Raw genomic sequence first — 14,426 nt, 5'->3', positions numbered from 1 at the left:
AACTGCCACCACCATCACCACCACTATGGCCACTAACACCATCATCACCACCACTATCGCCACTAACACCACCATCACCACCACTAACACCACTGCCACCACCACCATCACCATTAACACCACTACCACCACCATCACTATTAACACCACTACCACCACCATCACTACTAACACCACTGCCACCACCATCACCACCACTAACACCACCACTGCCACCACCATCACTACCACTAACACCATCATTACTGCTATCCGTCTTTACTATCATCACCACCCACTGTTACCTTTACTATCATTGCCACCACCACCTGTCACCACCACCACTAACACCGCGGAAGATGAAAGGCAAGGTTATAAGAAAGATGAAGACAAGAAACAACTGGAGGAAGAAGAAGAAAGGAAGAAGAGGAGGAAGATGTAGGAGTAACAACAAGAAAGAACAGTGGAAGCAGGGGAAGGAAAATATGAAAAGGAAAAGGAGAAGGAGGAGGAATGGCAAAGTAAAACGAGAACAGTTAAACGAGAAGGAAGAAAAGGAGGAAGAAGAAGAGGAGGAGGAGATAAGGAAAGGCAAGGGAAAGCAAGACAGTGACGAGAAATGATAGGAAGAAGAAAAGGCAAAACAAGAACAGTTAGATGAAGAATAAGAGGAAGAAGAAAAGAAGATAAGGAGGAAGAAAGACAAAACGAAGAAGAGACAGCCGGACATGAATAAAAAAAAAGAAATAGAAGAAAAAGGCTGAAAGGCAAGGCAAGGACAAGAGACAGTCAGACAAGGAACAAGAAGAAGAAGAAGAGGAAGAGGAGGAGGAGGAGGAGAAGGAGGAGAGGCGAGGCAGCGAGAGGCAAGGCGAGGCAAGGCAAGGCAGCAAGACAAGAAGGGTTAGGTAGGTAAGGCAACAGTTAACACTTTCCCTAACTCACACTTTATGGAGGTCAGTAAATGAGTCATAATTAAGGCCATGTATTGCCGGGTTGCCGTGCGCTGGCCGGCCTGTCTTTAGTATACGAGGTAGTGATTGCAAGTCGCCCGGCACATCCTAACTACCGCCAGTTGTAATGGATATATACGGCCCGATTATTCTCCTTCCGACGAATTCTTGACTCCAGGCTCCCGGGTCTTGCTGCCTTGATGGACGAGGAACCCCCATGCTAACTTCCACTTGGCCAGGTTGTGCGTTGATGGTGGTGGTGGTGGTGGTGGTGGTCCTAGTGGTGGTGGTGGTGGTGGTGGTGGTCCTAGTGGTGGTGGTGGTGGTGGTGGTGGTGATTCTTTCTTTTTCTCTCTCTCTCTCTCTCTCTCTCTCTCTCTCTCTCGTTTTTTGTTCTCCTTTTTCTTATTTTTTTGTTTTCGTCTGTTTTTATTATTGTTATTGTTATTGTTATTTTATTTTCCATTAATTCATAAATTCTCTCTCTGTTTCTATTTATGTCTATGTATTTTCTCTCTCTCTCTCTCTCTCTCTCTCTCTCTCTCTCTCTCTCTCTCTCTCTCTCTCTCTCTCTCTCTCTCTCTCTCTCTCTCTCTCTCTCTCTCTCTCTCTCTCTCTCTCTCTCTCTCTCTCTCTCTCTCTCTCTCTCCTCTCCTCTCTCTCTCCTCTCTTCTCTTCTCTTCTCTTGTCCATCTCCCTCCTTTTCTCAATCCTTCCCTCCCACTCACTAAACACACACACACACACACACACACACACACTAACACTAACACAAAAAATAAAAAACTTCCATACAATCTGTAAGCAAAACCCTTCCCTACATTACATTAAAAAAAGAAAGAGGAGGAAGAAGAGGAACCAACACGCTACATTAAGAGGTTCAAATCAACTCTTTCTCTACACACCACTCCTTTCAACTCCTCACCTCACCACTCTCTCTCTCTCTCTCCCTCTCTCTCCTCCTCCTCTTTCACCTCCTCCTCCCATCTCGTCCGTGTAGGCAGACCAATTTACCCCCTTATCTAATCTCATCTCCTGCCTGACCACCACATACATTACTCGCAGATTATACCTCAGCTCCGACTCTCGCCCCCCATTCACTTAACGCGGGTGAGAACAGCTTCCCTAATCCGTTAAATCGCGGAATCCAGTGTAATAATCCCGCTGTTTGTATGGCCGCTGGGGAAAGGTAGGTGTGGGTCGTCTTCGTGGCAGTACAAGAGGTCGTCCGTGGTCTCTTCTTGTGTTTAGTGTTGTCGTTCTGTGTGTAGTCTTGAGCGAGGCAATGCAGGGTCTTTCTCATCACGTGCTTCGTCTCCAAGTGGCTGGTGGAGGTGGTGACAGTTGATGTGGATAATGTGGGAGTGTTGTCTCTTATTTTCCCTCGCATTTCTGCCTTTCGCCCGTATTCAAGACCCGGTTGCAAGACATTTGTCCCAGACTTTTGGTTAATTTTTTTTTTTTATCTTTAAGGGAACTAGCATTCAAGTGGGCCTTTTTTTAATCTTTGCATAAAAAAATCAGAAACGCCTTTCCCTCTCACTACGACAATTTTCCAAGGCCATAAAGACAACTAGCCGAGTTTTCAAGACAGTTTATGCTTTTAATAAACCAGAAATCTTGCTAAATTATCACCAGAACCATAAAAAATATTCTTAAAAAACACAAGTATCTTCAACAGGAACCTTTGGAAAGAAATGATGGGGAGAGACCAAAGCGTTTCAGAATATGAGCTTTTATCATGAAGTGGATGACGGAGGGATGAGGTGGAGGGTAGTGGTGGACAGACAAGTGTGGTGAAGTGATATGGTACACTCACACACTCACACTGGCCTTAGCATCTTCAGGTACACGTGATATAGATCCAGAGAGACTCATAGTTATTAGAAGCTTATAATTTGAACACACTGTTATATATATTCTCTTTATTTTTTCATCTATTGCACATTCATAACTTGTCTTGTTTATTCTAGACTGTCAATGAATGAGGAATACCTGAATCTGGGATGACAAGAGCGAAATTAAATGCAAAAAATTGATAAACTTCTGTATTGTGTTGAGTAATTTCTTGGACATTCATTACTCATGTTTATATTAGACTGTCAATGAATGAGGAATACTAGAATCTCAGAGGGAAAAAGAGTGGAATTAAATGCAGAAAATTAATAAACTGGTGTATTATGTTGAGTGATTTCCCTTCCCTCCTCCTGTTGTCAGCCTTCCATTGTGTTTAGGTAGCGGGGATTATTTGTGAAAGTGGGGTAGAGTGGGGAGAGATTGCCGTGGTGCAGATTGTAGCAGTGAGCGTGACGGCTGGATTAAAGGGAGGTGTGGAAGTGATGGTAACTGTAGAAGAATAAAAAGGGAATGATAATAAGAAGATAAGGAAAGAAAAAGAAAGGCAGGCAAAAAAATTGTAGTGGTCATTTAATTCGTTTTGTGGTGTTTTATGTTGTTATTGTTGTTGTTTACTACTACTACTACTACTACTACTACTACTACTACTACTACTACTACTACTACTACTACTACTACTACTACTACTACTACTACTACTACTACTACTACTACTACTACTACTACTACTACTACTACTACTACTACTACTACTACTACTACTGCTACAATTATTTACTTTAAATTTCTTCGTTTCTAAATATATCAGTCCCTTATTTTCTCTGTATACTTGTCAATGTATTTGTAATTTTCATTCATCAATTGTTCTTTTTTTTTTTCTCTGTGGAGGTTTCTCTAAATCATGAAAAAACAGATTAACTAAATAATTTACTTCCCATTTTCTTCTCCTTCTCTACAATTCACCTCAGCTGCTTTGTGTTTATGTGTCTATATTTCTTCCTTTCTTCCATTTTTATCATTGTATTTATTTGCTTTACATGTATTTATATCAGTAATACGTTTTGCCTATTTACTGCCGTGTCTTCATTCCTCCTCCTCCTCCTCCTCCTCCTCCTCCATATTCTCCTCTCTCTCTCCACCTGGACCTCTTGACTTCCTTTTCCACCTCCATATTCAATCCATCAATCCTGTGTTGTCATGATTTGATAAGAACATGACTGACACACACTCACACTCACACACACACACACACACACACACACACACACACACACACACACACACACACACACACACACACACACACACACACACACACACACACACACACACACACACACACACACACACACACACACACACACAGATAGAGAAAGGACACGAGTTAATCTGTACCTTCAATATCTCTCTCTCTCTCTTCTCTCTCTCTCTCTCTCTCTCTCTCTCTCTCTCTCTCTCTCTCTCTCTCTCTCTCTCTCTCTCTCTCTCTCTCTCTCTCTCTCTCTCTCTCTCTCTCTCTCTCCCTACTCTCCCTACTACTCTCTCCTTTAATCCTTTTCCCAAAAAATAATAAGTCAACATTTATTTTATTCAATTTTATTTATCTATTTATTTCTTGCTCGCCAGTCTCATTCGTTTATTTATTTACGGTAAACAATCAGCGAGGGACTTGTGTTTGGGGTCGAGTCTCGCCTTTTGAACGTCACTGCTAAACTTTATTTGTGTCAAGTGAGATCGGAAAGGTTACGTATATTATTATTATTATGACTCTTCACTTGGGTGGCCGGAGACTGGCGAGGGAAGAGAAGGGAAGGGGAGGGAAGGGAGGTGGAAGGGAAGAGTAAGGAAGGTGGAAGGAAGGTGGAAAGACTTATATGGAGTGGCTGAGGGTGTTAAGGGAATGTATGTGTGTGTGTGTGTGTGTGTGTGTGTGTGTGTGTGTGTGTGTGTGTATGTGGGTGAGTGGGTGGGTGGGTGGAAAGATAGAGATAGAGAAAAGAGATGGAATGCAGGTGGGTGATGTGGAAGGAGATCTAAGAGGTGGATTCAGGTGGAAGAGGAGGATCAAGAGAGGATTAGATGATGGAAGTGCTTCTTGTGTGTGGGTGTGTGGGGTGGATGAGAGAGAGAGAGAGAGAGAGAGAGAGAGAGAGAGAGAGAGAGAGAGAGAGAGAGAGAGAGAGAGACTAAGGTATGCATTGAGATCTTAAGAATGAATGTAAAGAGAAATGGAAAGAGAGAAAAGAGTAAAGGTTAAAAAAAAAAGGAAAAATGGAAAAAAAGAGAACGAAAGAAAAAAAACATATAAAAAAGAATTAATGTAAAAAGAGAGAAAAACAGGAAAACAACAAAGGATGAGAAAAAAAATCACTAGAAAGAAATAAAAAAAGAATAAATTACAAATCAACCACAAAACAAATGTAAAAACACGAAAAAATAAGAAAAAGACAAAAAAAGAAAACACACAAGACAAGTATAGGGGAGATAAGGAAGCGTGGCGGTGTAGGGGTGGTAATGACAGTGGTGATGGTGGCGATGGTGGTGGTGGTAGTGGTGGCGGTGGTGGTGGTGGGGGCGTCACCTTCCTGTGTTCGCGGCGTGGATAATGAAACCACACCTAATGTTATGGCGCGACACAGAGAGATCCCCACAGTCCCAAGCCTCGCCCTAATGGAGAGTCCAAAGAGTAATAAAGTATTTGTCGCTGATATCATTTCGCCTCGGGAGCTGCGGCGCGTTCCGGCGGGAGGAGGAGGAGGAGGAGGAGGAGGAGGAGGAGGAGGAGGAGGAGGAGGAGGAGGAGGAGGAGGAGGAAAGGAGGGAAAGGCGACACGTAACATTGTTGGATTATAAACATCACGAGCTCTTAACTTTCACTTATCCTAACACGTCGCGTCGCCCCAGAAATTATTATTGTTATGCCCTTTGTATTTGTCCGTGTGTGTGTGTGTGTGTGTGTGTGTGTGTGTGTGTCTGTCTGTGGTACCGTTTTGGAAATATTTATATATGTTGGGTCACTTTTAGTTTGTTTATTTGTTTTTTTCGTTGGTTTATTTCGTCGTCCACTCTATACTTTACATTCTGACACCAGTCACATTTTCCTTTCAACACTTCCTTTATTGCCGTTTATACGCGTGAATTCCCTGAACTGGACGAAAAAAACAAAAAAAACACGATGAGGGTCATTGTCCTTACTTGTCACAGCTGAGACGGAAGGGTGGCGTGGGGAAGGAGGGAGGAAGGGGAGAGGAGCTTGAGATGGATGGATGGGGAAAGAAGTAAAGAGAGAGAAGCTTATCAGGTGTAACAGAGCGGCGTGAGCACCTGTCCGTCACCGCTTGATGAGTGCCTGTCACCTGTCACCTTTGGAGTCACCTGGCTGGGCACGTGGGCGGCGGCATGGGAGTGTGACGATACAGGTGACTCTACAGGTGATTCTCAGGTGTTTCTCAGGTGACTTCGTTTCCGTCCACCTCACGTGCGCTTTCCCAGTCGCGTCCCGCCCTGTGTTGTCAGGGAAGGGAGGAGCCGCCGCCGCCAACCGTGTGTAAATAATATGAAGACGTTTGGTATCAATCGTGCATGTCGAAAAGTGTGTCGCGATGATGTGAATGGTGAGGTGGTGAGGGCAGGTTGTGGTAGTGATGATGGTGGTGATGGTGGTGGTGATGGAAGCCAGTGATAGTGAGGGAATGCAGGAATTCTTTTTCACTTTCATTTTTAAATAATATGGTGATATGGTGATGAGGACAAGTGGTGATGGTGGTAGTGGTTGTGATAGTGGTGGTGAGGGAAACTAGTAATGGTGAGGAAATGTAGGATTTTCTTCTCACTTTCATTTGTAAATAATATGTAGACTTTTGGAAGTGTGTTGCAAGTGTGAATGATAGTGGTGAGAGATGGTAGTGGTGGAGGTGGTGGTGATAGTGGTGGTGAAAGGTAGTGATGATGGTGGTATTGGTGAAGTAAGGCAGTGAGAATGGTGAGGAAATTCAGTTAGTTTATTTTAGTCTCTTAAATTCAACCCATTCAGTTCATGTTCACTATTAGGTGTGGTGATGGTGGTGGTGGTAGTGGTGATGGTGGTGAGGGAAAGCAGTGAGCGTAATAAATGAACACCAGTTAGCTCTCTCGGTCTCTTAAATCCAATTTTTACATTTTCAAGTGAGACATTTTTCACTTTATGTGCAAAAAATACCATATCGAGTAAAAGTAAGTGTGTTGGGAGGGTGTGAATGGTGAATGGTGATGAAGACAGGCGGTGGTGATGATGGTGAAGCAGAAACCCAGTAAGCTCAGTTCGGTCTCTTAAATCCAATTCCTTCGTTTCTAAGTGGGACATTTTTCTCTTTCACTCCCTCGGAAACGTCTCTTTCATCACGTGGCACGCTTACCTGCCCAGGTGTGGAAACAAACCAATTTACGGCTTTCCAGGTAACAGCTAAATAGGTTTTCAGATGAAGGTAGAGTTCGACAGGTGTGAAAACCCGCAAGTGAGATGACAGGCAGGTGTGAGAATGGCGTGCTGCGTTAGTGGACAGGTGTGAAGGTTGGCTATTGATGCACTGGCCAAGAATGGGAATGCACAGGTAAGGCAATGACCAGGTGCGGGGTGTGCCAGGGAGGTGGGCGGCAAGGTATCGGGGTTAACAGGGGCAGGCGTGAGTTCTGTACGTTTTTTTGCCCATAGAGCTGAGTAACGAGAAGTGAATGGGGTGTGGAGGAACAGGGTTGGTGAGTGGGTCAGGAGACGTGGCGGCAGGACGGAGACAAGCAGAGTCAGATCGGCAGGTGAGGGGCGCTCCAGTGTCACCTGTGTGGATGTGGCAGTGATTTTTGCCTTGAAAGGATGTGTTTGTGTTTTTCTGTGTGCCAAAGTGTTGAGTGTAGGAAGAGGTATGGTCAGAGAGAGAGAGAGAGAGAGAGAGAGAGAGAGAGAGAGAGAGAGAGAGAGAGAGAGAGAGAGAGAGAGAGAGAGAGAGAGAGAGAGTATAGAAAAAATTAACCTTTGACCACTGACTGTTATATGGACAAAAATAATCAGGCATGCGAGTGGACATGGAAGAATACTTAACAGATAACAATGATAAAAACAAATACATATTTTTTTTTTCAAGGCATTATCCTGCAGCAAACTCTTAGGAGCTAACTACTCGTGTTTAAAAGATGATATATTAAAAGATAAAATCCACATAATAGTAGTAATAATGATGATAATGGTAACAATAACAATAATTTCGATAATAAGACGAAAAAGAGGAAGAATAAGAACACAAACAAAAACAAGGAGAACCAGATAGTGGTAATTGCAACTTATGAGAAAACGAGTTATAGATTATAATTACGTACTGAGTCAGTGTTACAATACGAACTGATTACCATATTAGAAAATTGATCAGGTGTCATTAACAAACAGAAAAAAAATACTTTCCAAATATTGAGCTTTTTTTTAAAGCACAAAGTTAGTGGTATTCAGAATCCAATACAATATAGAGAATAGAATTAACAATAACAATACCCATTCAAAAATATATATTCCACCATTAAAAACACCCAAAAATCGTGTTTCTAAACCTTTCCTAATGAGATAGAGAGAGAGAGAGAGAGAGAGAGAGAGAGAGAGAGAGAGAGAGAGAGAGAGAGAGAGAGGGCGCGGCACAGTGTATCGTTCCTCGCTCAGGTAAACGTAATTGATGAACAAGGGGACAAAAAAAGGGAAGAGACAACAGGTACGGTATGATCTGGAAGGTATTAAGATGCGGCCTGATAAGAGATGAAGGAGATAGTGGAGATTATAGTGCTAGCGATCTAAAAGTCTCTGCTCCACTACCGACACGACCCTCCTGAAGAAGTAATGACCTGCGTTCGTGTGGAAGAAATAGAAGGAGGAGGAAGAGGAGGAGGAGGAGGAGGAGGAGGAGGAGGAGGAGGAGGAGGAGGAGGTAGGAGAAGGGTAAGGGGAGGTAGTAAGGGAGGTGAAAGCGATCTCCCCCAAGGCGTTTTTCTCCAGGGGCGTCTCCAAGTATAATTTTCGAAGGCAAGGGGAATTTTAACCGGAGAAAACGTGGATATATATCAACGCTGCCATTATCCAGGGAGCCGAGAAGGACCCCAAGATGGCTGGCTATTAGGGACTTCAGATCTGTGGGACGTGAGGAGAATTTTGTAGGTGTCCTTTTCTCATATTTTTTTACCTTAACTCCTCCCTCCCTTTCAATACTGTATAAGTTATGGATTTTCTCGTTCTTTTTTTATGTCCTTTTTTTTCGTTCCTGTAGAGGTCCATGTAATGTCTATATTCCCGTAGGATACGTTTCTGGATCCTTATGAGGCCTCGAGACACGAAGGACCTTGAAATCTTAACGAAAAAATGCCTTTTGTGTATTTTCCTCCTAATTACCTTCAAAAAGGAAGCGGAGAGAAGATGGCGTGCGGTGTAACATAGAAAAACACAACAAATATATCAAGTAAGCATCTATATTAAAGCCCTCTTGCTAGTAGAGAGAAAGAGGAAGAGAGAGCTAGGGGGAAGAAACTGAGCAGCATGTACTGTGTTAATAACTCAGCAGGTAAGCAGTAGGTAAGCACGGTCAGTAGGTATATAGGTGAGCAGGCAGGTATTTAAGTAGACAGGAGGCAAGGTGAGTGCAGCAAGGAGCAGGTATGTACAAGGCGGAGTAGTTTTAAGCTTAATTAGTAAGTCTGGCGGGAGAGAAGGTGGATATCAGGTGTTATTACTAGGCAGGTAGATACATAGGAAGGGGCAGAGAGCGGCGCGGGAAGAGGGGTAAAGTACAGCGGAATTTCAGTGCAGAGGCGGATGCAGGTGGTGGTGGTGAGGGACGCGGGACAGATAACGTGATGGAGGTGGCACCGCTGAGTTAGGGAGTGGTGATAAGGGGGAGGTAGGTGAGGGAGGGGAATTTTGGCTGAATTTTGAGTGAAAGGAAAGGCAGGCAGGTGGGAAAAGGGTAAATAAGGTGGTCGAGAGGTGGGGAAAGGTGGGGAATGGTGGGTTTTACAGCGGCGGTGAGGACAGCTTAAGCCTGGAGGGGGAGACCCGTATGTACTGATGGACGGCTGGACTGACAGGCAGGTACACAGATTGACAGGTGTAGTAGTTATTAATGCAAACAACACTGGGCGTATATAACAAGTAATGACTGAAATTAAACTCAAGTAAAAAAAAAAATGAAAAAAAATGAAAGACGTGCTAGATTAGAAGCAAAATGTATGATATAAAAAGGAGGGTTTTTCTGATACGTGTTGTTAAGAAGTGATGGAATGTGTACTGTGTGTGAGCGTCAGGTGAAGGAAGGAAACATAAAGAATAGTAAGAAGTACAGTACATGATGCAGAACGTAGTCGAGAGCTTTAAGATTACGAGGAACAAGAAAAAAAAGAAATGAAAGAAAAGATATAAAGGAAATAGATAAGCAAAAATTAACAGGTGCAGCAAGAAAATTAAAAGAGAATGAAATGATGCAAAAAAATATCAAGAAAACAAATCACGTACAATAGAAAAAAAATAAAGATGAAATAGAATAAAAATAAACGAAAAAGCACAATAAAGAAAGAAAAACAGAAAAGCCAGAAGAAGGAAGAAAGAAAAAGAGAGAGAGAGAGAGAGAGAGAGAGAGAGAGAGAGAGAGAGAGAGAGAGAGAGAGAGAGAGAGAGAGAGAGAGAGAGAGAGAGAGAGAGAGAGAGAAGGGGGGGGAGGGAGGAGACGCCCGTGCAAGACCAAGACTACTTCACTGCACTTTACGAGACGGTGATAAGGTCGCTCTGTCCTCGTCCCTCGCCGCTGTGTGACCCGCCTTCTCGAGACCACCGTATATTTAAAAACATGCAGTTAGGTCGTATCGCGAAGACTGACTACTATTAACCCCTCCCTTTCGTGTCCTCGCTCTGCCCTCGCCGTCGCTCGCTATGTTACTCTCTGTCTGTCCTCGTAAGATATTTTAGTCCTGATGTTCTTGAGTGTTGTCTTCTTTACCTATTTGATTTCTACTGTCCTCACTCTCGTTTTCTTTCCCTCTCTCTGCTCTCTGGCCGTCCTCGATATTCTCTTGTTCTCGCCACTAATTCGTTTTTTATCACATTGTTTCCCGTCTTGGCATTTCACGTTCTTTTATCTGTTGTTTTGCTGACTCTCTTCGTCCTCGTTATATTCTCAACTTGTTCTCGTTATTTTATTATTTTCTCGTCATCTCCACGCTTTTTTTCAATACTAACTCCTATTCCTCCACCAACTACTGTCCTCGTCACCTCTCCCTTGTAACTAAACACCTCGTCCTCGATCTTTAACACTTCCTCGACCACTATCACATATTCTCAACATGGTTCATATAATCCTCGGTCTTCAAAACTCCCTCCTCGAGCACCTCATTCCTGTCTTCGCGTTTATATACCTTCCTTACCACCACCACCACCACCACCACAACCACCATCATCACCATCACTATCGCCATCACTATTACCATCACTATCGCCATCACCATCACTATCAGTATCACCATCACCATCCTCCGCGCTGATCGAGGCTTCACTGTCACCGCCACCTACCGAGCGATTGAAGAATCATTTTTACACTTCATTAGGATCTTCGGATACACTCTCTCTTGCCTCCTTCCTGTCTCAACGTTTTCTCTCTCTCTCTCTCTCTCTCTCTCTCTCTCTCTCTCTCTCTCTCTCTCTCTCTCTCTCTCTCTCTCTATCTCTCTCTCTACTACTAATGCTACTACTACTACAACTACTACTACTACTACTACTACTACTACTACTACTACTACTACTACTACTACTACTACTACTACTACTACTACTACTACTACTACTACTACTACTACCACCACCACCACCAACACAGCCACCACCACCACCACCACCACCACTACCCTCCACCTACCTCTTATAGAATTGTCTGCACGATCACCGTGAACACTACAATTGCCTTGATGATACTACTGTTAATCTGGACAGTCCGGGTCGCAAGTGGCAATTACTGAGGTTTTTATTGTATTTTTTCCTCCCTCGTCTTTTTTTTTTTTTCTTTTTAACTCCAAGGGTGAAACTGAGGGTCGTGTTCTACCTTGTACTGAGGCCCCGGGAGGATGGAAGTCCCCGCCCGCCCCCCAGGGTATATAAAAGGAGGAGGAGGAGGAGGAGGAGGAAGAGGAGGAGGAGGAGGCAGTGAAAGGGGTGGTGATAATACTGGAGAAGGAGGAAGAAGATTGAGGGAAGTTCTAGAGAGAGGAAAGTGACTTGGTGCAAATTTTGAAAGATTAGTTAGTGTTTTTGTGCGAGAGAGAGAGAGAGAGAGAGAGAGAGAGAGAGAGAGAGAGGAGTCAGTCAAGGAAGCAAGTAATATTTTGTCTATTAATTGGAAACTATACGTAATCTCTCTCTCTCTCTCTCTCTCTCTCTCTCTCTCTCTCTCTCTCTCTCTCTCTCTCTCTCTCTCTCTCTCCTCCCTCCCCCTCCCCTCCCCTCCCTCCCCTTCCCTCTCCCACACTAACCCTCACACAGTACATACAATTCAACCGCTTTCCCTGTCTCTTTCAATACACACACACACACACACACACACACACACACACCACCACCACCACCACCACCAGCGCCACCTTCAGGCCAGCAGAGGGAAGGAGGGAAGGAGGGAGGCGTAATAGAGGTTATGAGGCGGGAGGCATTGGAATTTTGATAGTACATAATAACCCACTGTAACACACGCCCGATTATGGTACTGAATCCTTAATGGCGGATCACCTCCTCCACGCCATAATCAACAACCTTCTGGCGCCGACCGTCAAGAAGGAGGAGGAAGAGGAGGAGGAGGAGGAGGAGGAGGAGGAGGAGGAGGCAAGGGTCAGTTTAGGTAGTTCATGTGGTTCTGGTTGAATAGAAATTTGGTGTTGCAGGTTTTTTATTCTATTTAGTTTTGACCTTTTTTTTTTTCTTTCTATTTTTTTCTTATTTTTATTGTAAGAGGCGTTTTTTTTTTTTAAGGGTTAATGGTCACAGAAATGATTGAAAAAAGACTGACTGAAATATTAAATGAAAAAGTGTTGAAAAAATTACCCACTAACACAAAACAAAAGAGGCGGAAAACGGTCCAGTGACAGGAAAAAAAAGTAGAAAAATATCAGATGACAGAAAGGAAATAGACAGAAAGAAGGTTCACTGACAGAAAAAAAAGGATTAGACAGAAAAAAAAACACAAAAAAGTGCCACTAATAGAAACAAAAAGCCCCACTGAGAGAGAGAGAGAGAGAGAGAGAGAGAGAGAGAGAGAGAATCAATGAGACAGTTCGAACGTTTCAGATTCAATTAAAATGGGATTCGAATGCACTCAAGTTCATTTGCAGAGAGAGAGAGAGAGAGAGCAACATTTAAGTCACCATGCCCTAAGGTTCAAAATCCCAGCGTAACTTTAGCAGGAGAGAAAGAGGACAGGTAGGGTCCACAGGTGAAGTGAAGGAGGGGGGGGTCCCAGGTGAGGTTGGGGGTTGGGGAGGGTCAAGGGGGTTCCAGGAAGGAGGAGCCGCGCGCAGGTAGTTGCAGTGCAGAGGTGTGCCTGTTTAATTAGGGTGCACTCACCTGTAGGACGGAATTAAATTATATTTGAGATTGTGTTGATAAAAATGTTGTATTGTGTGTGTGTGTGTGTGTGTGTGTACAGTATGCCCGTGCTCTCTCTGTCTCTCTCTCTCTCTCTCTCTCTCTCTCTCTCTCTCTCTCTCTCTCTCTCTCTCTCTCTCTCTCTCTCTCTCTCTCTCTCTCTCTCAAACGCAGTATTTTCAGAAAGAGAGTGAGAGAGGAAGAGAGTTGAATATTAAAGATTTTTTTTCTTTATAATAGAAATCTTTCTTTTTGTTTCCATTCCAGTCAACATATTTCGGAAGCCTCAGGGGCGGTAACCAGAGAGAGAGAGAGAGAGAGCACCCTGCCTGCCTGCATAAGTACGTAATAATGACTCTTAATAAGAAGAGAGGCAAGAGAGAGAGAGAGAGAGAGAGAGAGAGAGAGAGAGAGAGAGGGGGAGGATCCAGGTTGGGAAAGAGAAATTATATGGAGCACGAGGCCAGAAGGAGGAAGAGGATAAGGAGGAGGAGGAGGAGGAGGAGGAGGAGGAGGAGGAGGAGGAAGAGGATAAGGAGGAGGAGGAGGAGGAGGAGGAGGAGGAGGAGGAGGAGGAGGAGGAGGAGGAGAACAGTGGGTATAAAGAGTGAGAAAGGATACATACAAAGAAATTCGGGAGGAGGAGAACGATTGAGTTGAAGAAAAAGGAGAAGGGAGAAATCAACAAAATAAAAAGGAGGAAGACGAAAAAATTAGAAGAACAAGGAACAACAAGCAAAGTAAATACAAAAGAAAACACAAAGAAGAGAAAAAACATACAACACACATAAAAGAGAAAGATGAAGAGGAGGAGGAGGAGGAGGAGGAGGAGGAGGTGCTGGGAAGAGGGCGTGGCTGGCAGTAGGTAGGGAGCACACGAAGGGGCGGGAAGGGTGGAGGGCGGGGCAGTTCCTCGTGGGCTGACCGTGGCGAGAGGAGGAGGAGGCACAGGAGGAGGAGGCACAGGAGAAGGAGGAGGAGGAGGAGGTATTGCAGCGAGGCACATAAAGGTTGGT

The sequence above is a fragment of the Portunus trituberculatus genome, chromosome 21, assembly GCF_017591435.1.
Source record: "Portunus trituberculatus isolate SZX2019 chromosome 21, ASM1759143v1, whole genome shotgun sequence".
NCBI lineage: Eukaryota > Metazoa > Arthropoda > Malacostraca > Decapoda > Portunidae > Portunus > Portunus trituberculatus.
This window is presented reverse-complemented; position numbering follows the sequence as displayed.